This window comes from Balaenoptera ricei, chromosome 18 (assembly GCF_028023285.1).
Source record: "Balaenoptera ricei isolate mBalRic1 chromosome 18, mBalRic1.hap2, whole genome shotgun sequence".
Taxonomy (NCBI): Eukaryota; Metazoa; Chordata; class Mammalia; order Artiodactyla; family Balaenopteridae; genus Balaenoptera; species Balaenoptera ricei.
This window is the reverse complement of record NC_082656.1, coordinates 59,370,644-59,390,434: the sequence shown is the minus strand read 5'-3', so window position 1 is coordinate 59,390,434 and position 19,791 is coordinate 59,370,644.

The following is a 19,791-nucleotide window of genomic DNA, read 5'->3' as shown; positions in this document are numbered from 1 at the left end:
CCTTATTTAAGTGCTCAATGTTCAACAGAGGTCTTTGTTTATTAACCTATTATAAACAATGCTACAATTTATATCCATTCAATTGATGTCCAAGATGGAAAATAGCACTCTACAATTAATAACAAAAACATATCATATTCTGATGATTACTATAAATACACTCCTTTCTTATGTCTTCTCTAGTTCAATGGTTTGAATATAATTTGATATTTTAATTATATTTGATATTTTAATTATTAATATATAGAAATGTAATTGCTATATTATGAAAGTTCTCTATATTTTATGTTTCATTTCCAATCTGAACATCTACAGCTAATACTCATGAGTCAAATCCAATGAAATATAAATCACAAGCAATTTCCGAATGATCAGAACTATGTTTAAGAAGTCTATGACGGAACCATAGGCTAAGAAAACAGACTGAACTGAAAAACTGACACTTAACCACAAGAAGCATGTTTAATTATGTAAGATTATTTGTGTGATTCACTCAGTTGTATGGTTCATTCCTTGATTATGACTTTCTGAAGGCAAGAGCATTTTGCTATAATATAATCATAGCAAAAATTGCCCAGCATAATATTAATTAACGAATATATTCTTAAGTATATTTTTTAAAATTCAGTTTACAGTTTAATAGCTTACTGACTTCTCAGTATTAGTATGATCATATTTTGAACTGACCTCTTAAATTTCTTTACAGATAGTTCACTGTTACAGTATTTGAAATGCAAAGCATTTTTCTATGTTGATATTTTTTCCTGAAACTTTACTGAATTCATCTGTTAGTTCTAGCAGTTTGTGTGTGTGTGTGTGTGTGTGTGTGTGTGGAGTCTTCAGGGTTTTCTATATATAAGATCATGCTATATGCAAACAGACAAAATTCTACTTTTTCCTTTCCAATTTGCATGCCTTTTTTTTCTTACTCTACCTAGGACATCCAGTACTATGTTGATTAGAAGCTGTAGAGTATGCATCCATGAGTTGCTCCAGATCTTAGAGGAAAAGATTTCAAATTTTCAAAGATATTTCATGGCTGAATATTCTGTTAGCTGTGGACCTGTTATACATGACTCAATTATGTTGAGGTAAATTCCTTCTACACCTAATTTATTGAGAGTTTTTATCATGAATTGATACTGAATTTTGTCAAATGCTTTTTCTGCATCTATTGAGATGACTGTGTAATTTTTATCCTTCGGTCTGTTAATGTGGTTATCATATTGAATCTATAGGTTCAATGCTATAGCCATCAAAATCCCAATGACATTTTTTATAGAAACAGAAAAACAATTCTAAAATTCACACAGAACCACAAAAGACCTCAAATAGCCAAAGAAATCTTGAGAAAGAAGAACAAAGCTAGAGGCATCACATTTCCTGATTTCAAAATATATTACAGTGCTACAGTAATTTTAAAAGTATGGTACTGGCATAAAGACAGACATAGAGGCCAACGGAATAGAATACAGACCCCAGAAATAAAACCATATGTACAGTCAACTGATCCTCAAAAAGCGTGCCAGGAATACACAATGGGAAAAGGATAGTCTCTTCAACAAATAGTGTTGGGAAAACTGGGTATCCACATGCAAAAAAAAGAAAAAAATTGGAACCTTATTTTACACCATACACAAAAATCAGTTCAATTTGCATTACAGACTTGCATGTAAGACCTGAAACTGTAAAACTCCTAGAAGGAAACATAGGGGAAAAGCTTTTGGACACTGGTCTTGGCAATACTTTCTTGGATAAGACGCCAACAGCACAGGAAACAAAAGCAAAAATTAATAAGTGGGACGGCATCAACTAAAAAGCTTCTGCAGCATCAAGGAAACAATCAACAGAATGAAAAAGCAACCTATGGAATGGAAGACAGTATTTGCTAACCATGTTATCTGATAAGCGATTTATATCAAAAAATGTATAAAACTTAGACAACTCAATAGCAAACAAAAAAAACCAAATAAACTGATTGAAAAATGGGTAAAGGACAAGAACAGATATTTCACCAAAGAAGACACACAAATGGCCAACAGGTATATGAAAAGGTATTCAACATCAGTAATCATCAGGGAAATGCAAATTAAAACCAAAATGAGCTATCAACTCACACCTATCGGGATGGCTATTATCAAAAAGACAAAAGATAAGAAGTATTGACAAGGATATGGAGAAACTGGAACTCTTGGAGGGAATGTAAATTGGTGCAGTTGCTGTGGTGCATAGAGGTCCCTCAAAAAAAAAAAAAAATAGAATCACCATTTGATCCACAAATCACATTTCCGACTACATATCCAAAATAATTGAAATTAGGATTTGAGGGGATATCTGCACTCCATGTTCACTGGAGCATTAGTCACAAGAGCCAAATTTAGGAAACAACCTAAATGTCCATTGATGGGTGAACGGATAAAGTACACGTGGCATATATGTACAATGGAGTGTTACTCATCCTTAAGAGAAGGAAACCCTGCCATTTGAGACAACATGGATGAACTTGGCATTATGTTAAGTAAAATAAGCCAGTAACAGAAGGAAGGACAAACGCCGCATGATTCCATGTATATGAGGAATCTAAAGTAACCAAACTCATAGAAGCATAGAGTAGAATGCTGGTTGCCAGAGGCTGGGGTAGGGGGAACAAGGAGTTGCTGTTAAATGGGTATAAAGTTTCAATTATGTAAATGAATGATTCTGGGGATCTACTGTACAATGTAGTGCCTACAGTTAATGGTAATCTATTGTGGGCCTGAAACATTTGTCAGTAGGGTAGATCTCATAGTAGGTATTCTTAATACACATACACACACACACACACACACACACACACACACATACAGGGCAAGAGGAAACAGTTGGAGGTGATGGATATGCTTATTACCTTGATTGTAATGATTGTCACAAGGGTGTATGCATGTGTCCAAACTCATCAAATTGCATGCATTAAATATGTACATTTTTTGGTATATCAATTAGACCTCAATAAAAAAAATTTTTTTACAGTAATGATCCCTTACCAAAATTTTGGTGGTACACAGGAAAATTTATAAACCTAAAATAATACTCTTTTTCTGTATAATATAGTTCTAAAGATTCCAAATACAAATAATTTAAAGACAATCTTGGTACCTAAATAAATATAAAATTTTTGATTATCATCTTAATAAATGTTTTACAGAATCTACTGTATATTAGGTAAAATAATAAACATAAAAATTACTCCATATTTTAGGAGATGGAGCTTTTTCAAGGCTATGTTCAAATGTATACTTTTTAAATATAAACATACCTTAAAGGGTATAAAACATAAACGATTAGTTCCATATTGATTGTAGATGAAAAACTGGTTTTTAGGAAATTGCTGTTAAAGATTTGTTTCCACACTTTCCCAATAATTTTTATATTTCCTGTACAAAATGAGGTTGATCTAATAAGATATAACAACATAAACAAAAACCATGTGGCAAGATGCTTTTAGGAAACAAACTAAATGTAATAAATATAATAGAAATTTATGCTAAAAATAGAACCGATAAATGAACACAGCAGCAGAAAGCAAATATAAAATATACAGGCACTGTATGAGATCCCTTTTATATAATCAACTGAAAATACACTGCGCACCGCAGCGAAGAGTAGTGCCCACTCACCACAACTAGAGAAAGCCCACGCACAGCAATGAAGACCCAAGGCAGCCAAAAAAATTAAATAAAATAAATAAATTAAAGAATTTTTAAAAATACATTCAATAACTATATTTGTGATTAGTCAAATTCATAGAAGATTTGAGAAGGGTAGAAAATTAGGCTAATAGGCACACTCGGAATAAAACAACTATGGAAACAGCAAATTTATTCTAAATTTTACTTCATTTTAGTAATTCTAAAGTAGTCAAAACAATTCAAGTATAAGGGAATTTATATGTTGGTTATTGCTGTAAAATGTGTAAAATGTGTTTCCTTAGAATAATTAACCTAAGATGTATAAAATGTGTTTCTTTAGAATAATTAACCTAAGATGTGCTATTATTTCACTAATATTTCAACTAAATTTTAAAGGGTAATATGCATTCTGGAGAGTGTTTTGGTTATATAATACACAGTCACTCTTGCACGCTTGAAGACATAAGAAAAGCAAAAAATTGGCCTTAATAATTACTGAATCTAAAATTAATTTTGAAAATATTCAACCAATTATATACAAAATATTTGTGACAGGCTAGTAGGATGGTTCTACTTATGAATTACAAAATACTGAAAGACTTAAACTATCTGTAGCTCCTCAGTGACCAGTCCAGACAGTTTAGGTCTTGCCACTTGCTTGTGTTGTGCTGACATCAGCATCTCTTTGCCTAGAGGCATTCTCTACTCTTAGGTCCTCTGCCCATGTGCACTGCAGACTGGTGGTAGTTAAGAAATTAACACCTCCAGGATCATCTCTCAACTAATGTCTGATGGGAGTTTTCATGTACATACAACATCTCTCTTAAGATGGTATAATTTTGAGGAATGTGTTTTACACCATTTTCCAGAATTTCCCCCTTGAAATTAAGTTTCAGACAGGCATAATGGTAACAGGATGGACAGTGCACCCATTATTAACTGTAGCTCCTCTCCTTACTAACTTCTTCACTCCCATACTGATGTCACCTGCACCCCCCCCCCCCAAATAAACTACTTTCACACATTTTCTTTTCTCTGGATCTGGTTCTGGGAAAAGCCAAATCAAGACACAAATAATACAAGGATGCCCGTCCTTAGTCACATAATTTTCAATAATAAGAAGTCTACATTAAACACCTGGGTTTATATGAATGTGCTTTATATGAATGTGTTATGACAGAAGGAAAATTTTAAGTGAGACTAGTGCATATCACATAACTATATAGAATAGTGCCAATATTAAAAAAAATAGAAGGCATAAGATAAAAATATCTTCAGTTCCCATGAATAATGAGACATTCCTCACTCTATGATAAAATCAATCTTCACTCATACTGTGGAGCCTATTTCCCTCCCCATCTCCAGAGTCTCCACGTCCACTTTATTCCATTCATTCTCTCTGATATATCTCATTCATTTCTATGGCACCGATGATCACTTCCGGGCTTTCAAATGTGTGATCACTTCCGGGCTTTCAAACGTCTATCTCCAGCTCCAAGGTCTTGCACAATCTTCGGCTTCATATAGCAAATTTCTTACTGGACGAGTCCAGTTAGATATTCCACAGGCACCTCAAACTCATAAGGTCCACTATTCTAATCACTACTCACAATCCACACCTCTTGCTCTGTTTCTTCTCCTCTTTATAACATCATTTTGCACACAAGAAATTTAAGTTTTATTCTTGATCTGGTTCTCTTCCTTACCTCCAAATCAAATTAATTTCAAAGTATGTAATTCTATTTCCTAAACATTGTTATATGTGCAATTTCCACCTTACCATACCTCCCTGAGTGTCAACTCCCATCATCTGCCATGCAGATTACTGCCACATCTCCCAACTGGCCTATCTGCCTCAGTCTTTTCCCTTCCAATCCCTTCTGCCCAAACTAATACCGATGATTACTTCAGCCTTGCCTCTTGCCTGTTGCCTCCATCCTTAGCTTTACATTCAGTACTCCAGTTACTCAATATTGTTCAGTTGCTTCAAAGTACAGTTTCTAGAATGTCTGGCTATGGGCTCAAGTTTTTTGTCTGCCTGAAATTCACTCCACCCTTTTCTCCACCTCAGGTTAATTTATACTCATATTCCAAATTTTAAATTATATATATTGATTCATCTGTTCAACGAACTTGTTTTGAGTGCCAAGCCTGTGTCAAGATTTATTGCAGAAACTAAGAATAAATACATCAATAAATAATACAGATAGGGTTCATGCTCTATTGGGTCTTACACAAAAGCATACAAAGGAGTAAGTGACATCATGTGTAATGAAGAAAAATAAATTAGGGTAAGGTGAGTAAAGAATCATGAAGAGATAGGGTGGCCGGCAAAAGCACTCTGATGAGATGAATATCTCAGCAGAAGCCTGCATGAACTAAAGGAGTGAATTATGCAATTATTTAGGGGAAGCAGTTTCCAAGGTGATAGAACAACCAGAGTAAGGATGCCCTTAGGTAAAAGTAGGTTGTAGGGATCTAGGAAAAGCAGAGATCAATGCGTTATATCCTGACATCTTTGGTCTGTTCTATATGGCTGTCCACTGAGCTTTCAGAGCATACTATTCCCCCAGCCTACAAACTGATACACTTTATGTAATCACCTGCTTGCTGACTGTTTTTACAACTCTCACGCAAGCATTCAAAAGCCAGAGTCCTGGCCTGACGTTTTCACTTGGTACACGGTGCCCATGACAAAAAGGCTCAATATATATTTTATCAAAAATAAAAGTATAAGCAGACATTCATACATAAACACATACATATGTATGTGCATGTATATATATATTTTTTTCTTCGCCCCCAATTTTTTTTTTTTTTATTCTTGCATTACATTTGTGTTTCCAACTGTGCGGAAAAGAATGCTTAGAGAGTTGTTACCACACAGCGTGAAGTGGACACGAGGCGCGCGTGGCCCCCAGGCCCATCACTTCCCATCGCGCCCCTCTCCCAGTTAGACCGGCCTGGCGCCGGGTCGGCTCGGCCTACCTGGGCTCCGAGGGCTTCGCACTCTCTGGATCTGGCGGGCCTCGGCTAGGGCCCTCAGCTCCTGCCCCGGGAGTGGCCACGGCAGGCACAGGGCTGGTGCTGGGGCCAGACGCACTATCCCGCCTGTGGCTGAGGCGCGTTCACAGCCGTCTCCTCGCGCGCCCGGAGCCGGGATCCGGGCCCGACTGCGTGACGTGGCTTGCGTAGCGTAGCGTCTGCGTCTCCGCCGCTCGTGAAGCCTCAGCTGCCGTCGCGCGCGCCTCACGGTCGGTCCACCAGCCCGTGCAAGTCGTCTGTAAAGGTGCGGCTTTTAACGGTTATATATATGTTTATACTATATATTTTATACACTTTATAACATTTAATATATGTAACATGTATATACTGCTTGAATATGTAAAAGGTAAACATTTAAAGATACATAATTGAATATATAAATAGGTATCAAACACGTGCACACACAGAGACATACCCTTCTGTTTCTCGCTCGAGAACCCTGGTGACACATATTTTGATACTGAGAGTGGTTCTGGAGAACAGAATCTTAAGGATGAGTGTTCTAAATTGGTTCCAAGGTTTCCGGAATTGGTTCTCTACTCTGATGAGATTTAAAGGCATTCATGATTCTATTTCCAGTGGTAAAGAAGGCACTGAGAGTCCATAATGTGAAGCAGCAACAGAGATAAGCAAAATATCATCACTGAATTCTCTCTCTCTCTTTTTTTTTTTTTTTTTTTCCAAAAATACGATTTGAATGAGGTATTCTTCAAAATCTTCCCTTTTTTCTATTGGATAAATACATGCAAATGTAATCTTGATTGTTTTCACTGAACTATCTTTTAAAGCGTTAAGGACCTATTTCTTTTCCATGGTTAGCATGAGTATTTTCATTTAACTTTTTAAGTTGAAGTACAAGACACATCCAGAAAAAGATAAAAGGCACGCATGTATATAGCTCATTGAATTATCAAAAAGTGAGCACGCTTATGTAAATATTACCTAGGCCAAGCATATTACAGTATGTCAACGCTTATGTAAATATTACCTAGGCCAAGCATATTACAGTATGTCAAACACGTCCTTTTGTGCCCTTCCTCATCACTACTGCCTCCCCCATCCCCCAAAGTAATCATTGTCATCACTGCTAATGCATGTTTTGAATTATATACAAAAGGAATCCTGCAGGATGTACTTTTTACACCTGGCTTCTTGGGTTAACATTATGCTTGTGAAAGGTATTCATGTTGTTATGTATAGGTATAATTGATTTATTTTCATTGCTTTACAACATTTCATTATATAAATATATCCCAATTTGTTTACCCATTCTACAAATGGACATGAGAGATGTCTTCTGGGAGTCTTCTGAATAATATTTCAAAAACATTTACGTGCATGTCTTTTGTAGAGAGTGACGGCTTTTCTGATGGACACATTCTCAGGGTGAATATGCTGGCTCATAAAATAAATGCATGTGTATCTTTAGTAGAATATGTGAAAGACTTTTTATGGAGATTGTACTAATTTATACTCTCAAGAGCAGTGTATGAAAATTCCATCCTTTACAATATTTCGTATTGTCAGTTTTCTTTCGTTTTAGCTTTTTACTGCTTCTCTCAATTTTAGGCATTCTGGTTGTGCAGAACTCTCTCACTGTGGTTTTAATTTGCAGTACCCCTATGACCATTTAGGTTGAGCACCACTTCATAGATTTGTTAGTCATTTAGATATTTCTTTTTGTCCCTATTTTTCTTACTGCTTTGTAGTTCTCTATATATTTTGAATACTAATGTACTGAAAAATAGATTCTTCCTATTTCTGTGGTTTCTGTTCCCAGCATTTTAACAGTGTCTATAAATGAACAGTTCTTAGAATTAATGTAGTCTGGTTTATCCGTCTTTCCTCTTATGGGTAGTTCCTTTGTGTCATTGGGAGACTGCACCACAGTCCTGAAGATATTTAGCTATGCTGTCTTCTAATAGCTTTATTATTTTGCCTTTCACATCTAGGTCTACAGTCTTACTGGAATTCGTTTATACATATGATTTAAGGCAGTGATCAAACACTCATCTCAGATTTTTTCTCTTATCTTTTTTGTCCAGTGTGGATATTCAGTTGACCCAGCATTGTGTATTTAAAAGAGAGTTTTTGTGGTGTGTGTGTGTTTTCTGTTTTGTGTTGTATCATCACTGAATACTCTTAATCAAATATCAGTACTTATGAAAATGATATTCTGGTTGACCATATATCTGATATCTTAGAACAATTTTGTCAAACTAACTAGTATAATGAGATTGGCTGGTTGCTCATAATTGTACGGGGATAAGTTGGAAAAGAAAAGAATGAACTCAAGGCTTAAAATTCCCAGTTCAAGCTCAACATATATGACCTGAAAGGTTTTATATCTGTCCCGAAAGAAACCTTTATCTCCCATAGCCACAGAGCTGAAGTTTCTCAAAACCAAATCTAGAGTCTCATCATACAAGTGACTGAATTACAATCTAATTTGAATCTCCCAACCATACAGGGTATCTTCTGTTAAGTTGAGGGCATTGATTGGGAAGAAATGGGATCCTGAAAGTCAGAATAGAGACATGGGCAGATTCTGATGAAGCTGGGGCCATTGGACCCCTAAATTCTGCTGCGTCTCCTTGGCCAGTAGAAACAGCTCTTTCAACCCTGTTTGTTGACTCACTTTTGCCTGAATAATCTGTAATGACCTTCCCTGAGGTAGCTGCCTAACAAGACACTGCAGGTTTTCTTCAGGACCAACCCTCACCACCCTTCTGTGCTTCTACCTGTAAGGAGACTCAAGCCCAAGTAGGTCTCGAAAAGTGAACTACAAACATTGACTTATGAAGAGGTGCCCATAATCCAAAACAACTGCATGATTTTTCTAATTTATGCAGACATTTAGCTGTGGAATATGTGTGAGAATGGATATTAAGAGAGAGATAATGGCAGAAGTACATAAAGTTTTATCAGGCTGAATTTATTCATATGGCCCAGTAAACTGTCTTTTTATAATACAAATTGAGTAATATCACCCACTTCCTTAAGCCCTCAGAAAGGTTCCTGTTGCAGTTAGAAGAAAATTTGACCATTTTTTCATTGCTTAGATGACTTTGTTCAGCCTTGTTTTTTACTGCCACCTGGTCTCTGCATTCCTTACTCATGTGGCCCATGTTCAGTTTCTTGTACATATCAAGCTTTCCTCTGCCTCATGGCTTTAAATTTGCATAATATCAAAGTTTCTGTGTAACTACTTTCTGTTGTCCCTGTCTCAGCATCACATTTAGAATAAATACACATTCCCTCCACTCTTTATTACTTCTTACTGATTTATTTTCTTTTAACTAGTTATGATGATCGTAAATGGAAATGCATTCATAAATTCATTATCTGTATTTCTCCCACAAAACCCCAATATCCAAATCTAATGCCCACAAGACAAATAAAATAGTGCTTCACACAAGTACCTGCTCAATAAATATATGTTTAAAGAATGAATATAAATTACACATGTAAGAATAACACTGATATACTCTACAAATATTTTATAATAGTTTCTAAAAATTCTATACATTTAAATGTTTTAAAACTCTACATATTTACAACATTCTAAACAAAATACTGTGAAAACGTTCACATTCACAAATGGCATATCTATGTTATGTAATCAATACATACAAATTCCTTGTGATGTAGAGGGTAATATATATTCGAATGGGATTAAAATGATTTCTTCAAGTCACAACATTGGTAACTGTTTCACAAACCCAACATTGGCAACTATAACACATACACACAAACTTGCAAAGCTCAGCTATTTAAAAATACTTTCCTTAGAAGAAAATATTGATTTTTCTATGTCAATAAGTAGATTTAATAGTCCCTTTTTTGATCTTCCATATAATTTTAACCACCTCGTAGCATAGACTCAGATGTCTGTCTTCCCCAGGACCCTGACAAGCTCCTTGAAGCCTTGATAATTGCATATTTGACAGAATAAAGTATAATATAAAAATGGGACTAAGGGAGTTTTAGAAATAATTATATTTATTTTTAAAACGGTGCCTGTTAAAAACAAACAACAACAACAAAAAATAGAAACAACAGAACCAACTAAGAGTTCATGGACAGTAAAACCAGAAAGTAATGCCAGACAACAACTTTCTTCACTAAGCTATGATAAAAAAGTCCATGCAGTTCACCACATTTGAATGGTCTGATGATGGCGAGAGCCAAAGCACAGGGCTTGAGGGGTCACTGGGTACTAAGCTGGGTTGGCCCAAGGATGTGAACAAAGGAAGGAAATTTTTATTTATATCTGTATCAGTTCATTTATTTGGTAACCACATTATGTGAAGCCTACAAGTTTGAGAGCTGTTGCTTCTCTTACTTCGATCAAGTCAGTGTAGGTAGGAAACCAGGTAACTGGCTATAATTATCGCTGTGTATGTTCTAAACACAATGCTAGAAAATATGAACTGAGGACATACGAAAAGCTCACCTTGTTATGTGCTTTATTGTTGAAGAGGTAGCTTGAGACAGAAGCTTAAAAAGTACATTTTTAAAAATTAAAATTTCCAGTTTTTTTCTGAAACATTGATGCTCCTGTGTTTAACATTACACTGATTGATGAAGAGAAAAACTTCCAAAATAAGATACATATTTATTAAAGTATTAGACATGTTTAAGGTTTTATTGAGGATTAGAAACTAAGTTTAACTTATCTATTGTCATCACATTTTCAATTCTGAATCAGTTGCCTTAGGAATTGAAATATATCCATTCTATTACTTTGTTCCTGTTCCTTAGGACCTCCAAGACAAGGTGTAAACATTTGAGGTCTAGGACAACAAATAATGCTTCCTTAGTGCCATCCAGAGCACCCATAAGAGGTAGTTATGGAGCAGTACTTTAAAAATAAAATAATCAAATGACCAAACATTTTTGATTGATTTGCAAACTATTGAATGATTGACTTGGGAACTTATTGTTGAAATACTGCCTGTCATGTTTGGTGGGTACTGGTTACAAAGAAGCTTATTTCAGATTTATTTAACCAGTGGCTTATTAACATTAGGATTAAGTTAAAGAGTGTATCAACAAATATATATATGTGTATATATATAATATTTTTATATACATGTAAAACGTAGATAATGTGAAACTTTAAAAAAATTAGTCCATCACAGTAATACAGTAGTTCTAATATATCATAAGTACTCTAATTGCAACAGTGCCAAATGCAGTGCACACAAATGCTTTGTTGATATATTGATTTGTATCAGTATTTTTTTTATTTTTTTATGAAGTCTGATTCTACACTCTATTGGGCAGAGTCTAGTGGACCTTGGTAACTTAGGTACCTGCCTACTGTTTTTTTTTTTTTTTTAATTATTAGCACCTTTAATTATTATTTATTTATTTATTTATTTATTTTTTTGGCTGTGTTGGGTCTTCGTTTCTGTGTGAGGGCTTCCTCTAGTTGCGGCAAGCGGGGGCCACTCTTCATCGCCGTGCGCGGGCCTATCACTATCGTGACCTCTCTTGTTGCGGAGCACAGGCTCCAGACGTGCAGGCTCAGTCGTTGTGGCTCACGGGCCTAGTTGCTCCGCGGCATGTGGTATCTTCCCAGACCAGGGCTCGAACCCGTGTCCCCTGCATTAGCAGGCAGATTCTCAACCACTGCGCCACCCGGGAAGCCCAGTATCAGTATTTTTTGTTACAGAACATATTGATTTCATCTTGTTTGTAGCAGTATTATCTACTTAGGTATTGACTCAGTAAGTCTGGTCATCTTGTAGCCCTGTGCTTCTGATGCATACCTAATTTTAGTGCCAATTATAGCATCATTAACCATAGATGGTTTATTTCAACCTTTAGTGAGATGCCAAATTTAGCCTCAATTTTTTTTCTTTTTGGCCAGAATAAGAACTTGAATAAAATGAATCACTTATGTAGATTTTTTTAATGATAAAAAAAAAAAATTCCTCAGAAGTAAATGAGATTCGCAAAAATCCTCAACAAAATACTAGCAAACAGAATCCAACAACACATTAAAAGGATCATACACCACGATCAAGTGGGATTTATCCCAGGGATGCAAGGATTCTTCAATATACGCAAATCAATCAATGTGATACACCATATTAACAAATTGAAGAATAAAAACCATATGATCATCTCAATAGATGCAGAAAAAGCTTTTGACAAAATTCAACACCCATTTCTGATAAAAACTCTCCAGAAAGTGGGCATAGAGGGAACCTACCTCAACATAATAAAGGCCATATATGACAAACCCACAGCAAACATCATTCTCAATGGTGAAAAACTGAAAGCATTTCCTCTAAGATCAGGAACGAGACAAGGATGTCCACTCTCACCACTATTATTCAACATAGTTTTGGAAGTCCTAGCCACGGCAATCAGAGAAGAAAAAGAAATAAAAGGAATACAAATTGGAAAAGAAGAAGTAAAACTGTCACTGTTTGCGGATGACATGATACTATACATAGAGAATCCTAAAACTGCCACCAGAAAACTGCTAGAGCTAATTAATGAATATGGTAAAGTTGCAGGATACAAAATTAATGCACAGAAATCTCTTGCATTCCTATACACTAATGATGAAAAATCTGAAAGAGAAATTATGGAAACACTCCCATTTACCATTGCAACAAAAAGAATAAAATACCTAGGAATAAACCTACCTAGGGAGACAAAAGACCTGTATGCAGAAAACTATAAGACACTGATGAAAGAAATTAAAGATGATACCAACAGATGGAGAGATATACCATGTTCTTGGATTGGAAGAATCAACATTGTGAAAATGAGTATACTACCCAAAGCAATCTACAGATTCAATGCAATCCCTATCAAATTACCAATGGCATTTTTTACGGAGCTAGAACAAATCATCTTAAAATTTGTATGGAGACACAAAAGACCCCGAATAGGCAAAGCAGTCTTGAGGCAAAAAAATGGAGCTGGAGGAATCAGACTCCCTGACTTCAGACTATACTACAAAGCTACAGTAATCAAGACAATATGGTACTGGCACAAAAACAGAAACATAGATCAATGGAACAAGATAGAAAGCCCAGAGATTAACCCACGCACCTATGGTCAACTAATCTATGACAAAGGAGGCAAAGATATACAATGGAGAAAAGACAGTCTCTTCAATAAGTGGTGCTGGGAAAACTGGACAGCTACATGTAAAAGAATGAAATTAGAATACTCCCTAACACCATACACAAAAATAAACTCAAAATGGATTAGAGACCTAAATATAAGAGTGGACACTATAAAACTCTTAGAGGAAAACATAGGAAGAACACTCTTTGACATAAATCACAGCAAGATCTTTTTTGATCCACCTCCTAGAGTAATGGAAATAAAAACAAAAATAAACAAATGGGACCTAATGAAACTTCAAAGCTTTTGCACAGCAAAGGAAACCATAAACAAGACGAAAAGACAACCCTCAGAATGGGAGAAAATATTTGCAAATGAATCAACGGACAAAGGATTAATCTCCAAAATATATAAACAGCTCATTCAGCTCAATATCAAAGAAACAAACACCCCAATCCAAAAATGGGCAGAAGACCTAAATAGACATTTCTCCAAAGAAGACATACAGATGGCCATGAAGCACATGAAAAGATGCTCAACATCACTAATTATTAGAGAAATGCAAATCAAAACTACAATGAGGTATCACCTCACTCCTGTTAGAATGGGCATCATCAGAAAATCTACAAACAACAAATGCTGGAGAGGGTGTGGTGAAAAGGGAACCCTCTTGCACTGTTGGTGGGAATGTAAATTGATACAGCCACTATGGAGAACAATATGGAGGTTCCTTAAAAAACTAAAAATAGAATTACCATATGACCCAGCAATCCCACTACTGGGCATATACCCAGAGAAAACCGTAATTCAAAAAGACACATGCACCCGAATGTTCATTGCAGCACTATTTACAATAGCCAGGTCATGGAAGCAACCTAAATGCCCATCAACAGACGAATGGATAAAGAAGATGTGGTACATATATACAATGGAATATTACTCAGCCATAAAAAGGAACGAAATTGAGTCATTTGTTGAGACGTGGATGGATCTAGAGACTGTCATACAGAGTGAAGTAAGTCAGAAAGAGAAAAACAAATATCGTATATTAATGCATGTATGCGGAACCTAGAAAAATGGTACAGATGAGCCAGTTTGCAGGGCAGAAGTTGAGACACAGATGTAGAGAATGGACATATGGACACCAAGGGGGGAAAACTGCGGTGGGGTGGGGATGGTGGTGTGCTGAATTGGGCGATTGGGATTGACATGTATACACTGATGTGTATAAAACTGATGCCTAATAAGAACCTGCAGTATAAAAAAACAAACAAAACAACTAATACTAAACTTTCATTGGGTTATTTGTATGGAAACATGTTAATATAAATGTTTCAGACATTACATGAAATTTCTAAAAATCTTATATTTGTATTTGTATGGAAATATGTATGGAAATATGTTAATATAAATGTTTCAGACATTACATGAAATTTCTAAAAATCATATTTGTATTTGTATGGAAATATGTATGGAAATATGTTAATATAAATGTTTCAGACATTAAAAAAAAAAAAAAAAAAAAAAGAAGTAAATGAGATTCATCACAGCAGTGCATAGATGCAGTCTGTTACTAAACTAAACATTTTTTCTAATTTTCACTTTTAAAAATTAGCCTCATCTGGAAGAATCCATTGAAAGAGTCAACAAATTTACATTATATGAGTTTGTGTGCAGAAATACTTAAATCTAATAGGAACTATATGCTTACTAACATAGTGCTATAACATCTGAACTAAAGTGGGGTGTGATGAGAAAAAAATTAACTTAAAAGGTGTTTTGATTACTGCTTGTCTACAGCATGTACATAAAAAATAGAAGACCTTCTTGTTATTTTGAGTGTGACATTTTCCTGTAATGGGAGATGTCAGTAGAATCAGAACTGTAATAATTCAGAACTCTGGCAAGATCACGCACCTTTAAAAGTGGTCTTCAAATAGTAATGGGAAAGAAGGTTTTTTATTTTTATTGAAGTATCATTGATTTACAATGTTGTGTTAATTTCTGCTGTACAGCAAAGTGACTCAGTTATACATATATATATATATATATATATATATATATACACATTCTTTTTCATATTCTTTTCCATTATGGTTTATCACAGGATATTAAATATAGTTCCCTGTGCTATCCAGTAGGACCTTGTTGTTTATTCATCCTATATATAATAGTTTGCATCTGCTAAACCCAGATTCCCAATCCATCCCTCCCCGATAACTCCTCCCTTTTGGCAGCCATAAGTCTGTTCTCTATGTCTGTGAGTCTGTTTCTGTTTCATAGATAGGTTCATTTGTGTCATATTTTAGATTCCACCTATAAGTGATACCATGTGGTATTTGTCTTTTTCCTTCTGACGTACTTCACTTAGTATGATAATCTCTAGGTCCATCCATATTGCTGCAAATGGCATTATTTCATTCTTTTTTATGGCTAAGAGAATTATTAAAGAGTATACACTTGAGCCTTCAGTGGAGTCAGGATATACCAATTATTCCTCCTATGTAAATAATCAGATAAATTGGATTCCTTCTGAAAACCAACCAACTAATCAACAACAATGAAGAGGATGAATATAATAACACCACAACCCTGATTAACTAAAAGAATTATTCCAAGGAGGAGACAGCAATTGCCTTCAAAAGAAAAGGACATAAAATTGCTCTTTAGAAAGTAAAATTCTTTTTTTTTAGTATTTACTGTCTCTGAATATACGTACCTCCCCTTCCGAAAGAGTCAGACTTAATGAGTAAAGATAAAAAAGAGAGGAAATTTCTAGTTTTAAAATGTCTCAGTTAAATATCAAAAGTAGGGCTTCCCTGGTGGCGCAGTGGTTGAGAATCTGCCTGCCAATGCAGGGGACACGGGTTCGAGCCCTGGTCTGGGAAGATCCCACATGCCGCAGAGCAACTGGGCCCGTGAGCCACAACTACTGAGCCTGCGCGTCTGGAGCCTGTGCTCCGCAACAAGAGAGGCCGCGATAGTGGGAGGCCCGCGCACCGCGATGAAGAGTGGCCCCCGCTCGCCGCAACTAGAGAAAGCCCTCGCACAGAAACGAAGACCCAACACAGCCAAAAATTAATTAATTAATTAATTAAAAAACAAAAACATTACTGTAAATAAAATAAAGTGTTCACTACCTACCAGGCGCTGTGCTACAAATGCTCTAAATGTAAAAAAAAAATAAATAAATAAATAAATAAATAAATATCAAAAGTAAACATATGTCTTTTGATATTCCTGATTGCATTTATTTTGAGGGATTAACTAAGAATAAAGTTTAAGCAAAGGACATCGATTTTAAAACAAACTTCATTTATTCAGTACTCGATAAAGCGAAAAAAAATAATTTGTTTCACCTTTCAGTATGATTTAATTCAGCAAGCAATCATTGATTTTCTATGCTGTACAAAGCTTCGTCCTTGGTGTTATGAGAGGTACAAAAATGAATAACTGTAGTCCCTAGTTTTAATAAGCTCATTGTCTATTGAATAAAACAGATTCATAAACTGCCATACAAAATATCAGGTAGTAATTTTATAAAAAAAGGAAAAAGGCTGTCAAACTTTAACAAGCATTGGAATTATCTGGAGGAATTGTTTAAATTAGATTGATTGGCCCCACCCTCAGAGTTCTCAATTTGAATTTCTAACATGGTCTCAAGTTATGCTTATGCTGCGGATCTTGGTATGATACTTTAAAAATTACTGCTTTAAGGCTATGATGGAGTTATTTATTTTTATTTGGTCAACAAAGGAAGAATTCCCAAGAAACGTGGACTTGCTATTTGATAATTCATTTGCATTTGACAGGAAGATGAAAATTAGGCAATCATATGGAAAGAAAATAAATCAATCAAAGACATAATATAACCAAGTATTGAAATCATGTATAGAATGTGTGGTTGGACCATGAATGAATGTATTTGGCTAGTAGAAAGGAGAACTAGAAAGATATGCAGTGTAGATTTACTAGAAGTTTATATATGACCATCAAATAAAATCTGTGTGCAACAAGACAGGGTATCCCACCAGGATGTTAAAATCAAATCCAATAACAATATCAAGTTCTGACAATGATCAGTTTAACTGGAAATTTTATTCATTTCTGATTGTCGTGTAAAATATTACACCATATTAGGAAATTGTCAGTTTTTTATAACGTTAAGCGTACATTTAACATATGATTCATCAATCTTATTCCTAGATATGAGGCCAAGAGTAATGAAAACACAATCGTCCACAAAAACACAAATGCATGAATGTTCAAAAATGCTTTATCTGTATTAGTCTAAAACTGTGAATAACAAAAAAAATACATCAATGAGTGAATGAGTAAAATTAAAAAACGAACTGCAAATATAGGTAAATCTTGAAAACATGCTGAGAGAAAGAAATCAAACACAAAAGAGTACATAATGTAGAATTCCATTGTTTTGAAGTTCTGGAAGCAAAGATAGTCTATGGTCATTGAAATCATATTAGTGTTTTTCAGGAAGAGAAATCTGCATAAGGAAAATTTCTGGGTTCTGGAAATGTTATATTACTTGATTGGATAGTCAAGGGAGTAATCTCACTGAGATGTAATAAATAGTATCTATAGAATGACTGGGTATTGATGGTAATGGTAGAAGAGAAGAAATTAGGGTGACATGTTTTAAGCCCACATAAATGAATGTATGATGATGTTAGTAAGTGAAATCGAAAAACAACAGCGACAAAAAAAGTAGCATTTATAGGTGTATTCATTTTCCATTGCTGTGTAATAAATTATGGTAATTGTAGCTGCTTAACACAACACACATTTATTATTTCACAGTTTCCATAGTCCAGGAGAGACTTAACTGCGTTATCTCCTTCAGGACTCACAAGGCTGCAATCAAGGCATTAGCTGGGCTTCATTCTCACTTGGAGGCTTTAGTGATGAAAAGTCCACCTCTGAGTTCTCTCACATTGTTGGCATAATTTATTTCCTTGTAGCTATAAGACACGTGGCAGCTCCCTAGTTCAAAACCAGTAAGAGAAAGAGAGAGGAAGAGGGAGATAGGAAGCAAGTGAAAGAGCGAAAGGGAGAGAGAGAGATGCTAACCAGATGGGTACCACAATCTTAGCAATCATCTGTAATCATGTAAATGTAATCATATGCATCTTATCACCTTTGCCATTGGTTAAAGCAAGTCATATGTCTTCCCACACTCAAGGGGAAGATTTATACAGTAGTGTGAAGACCAGGAGACAGGGATCATGTGGATCACCTTGAAGTTTGTCCTCCATAGTATAGAAAGCGAAAGTTGTTCTGGATTTGTGAATCTTCTGTGTGTCTCTGTCAAGAATGCAGTAGAAAATGCAGCATGATTTATGATTATTTAAGGCTACCAATATAAAATATTTAAATGGCATTTTAATACCTGTTTACACTTTCTATTAAATTTCTGGAATATAAAAGAAAACAGAACTTGATGTCAATCTCTCTATTTTGGAATAAGTTGATTTTCCAGTATGATGCAAGTAAGGAGAGAAATTTTCCCATTTAGATCAATTGGACTGTGGAGTTTTAAAAATGCTTTTCAGGAAACATGACTAGAGACATTTTTAAATTGCAAAGATACGTACTAACATAAAACAAGAGCAAGGAAACAAAGATAGATGTCAGTGCTGAACCAATGGATTCACTGAACTTATTTTCTCTTCCTGAGTCCAAGGATAAGATAACCATTATCACAGAATGCTCATAATCAGTTTTGTCAGTCAGTTCTCTAGCGATCTGTCTCAAATCCCTAGAAATGAATCTGTGGATAAAAGGTGACCACTTGGCCGAAGATTAACGAGGTTGAAATATAATACTTAGGCAAGAACTTAGCAAACTCTCTGACAGGTTTGATAATAAGAGAAAAGAAACTGTTGGGCCACACAATTTGTGGGAATTTGGTGAGGATCTTTTGGTAATGTTGATAGTAATTTACTAAATGCAGAAGGTAAAGACA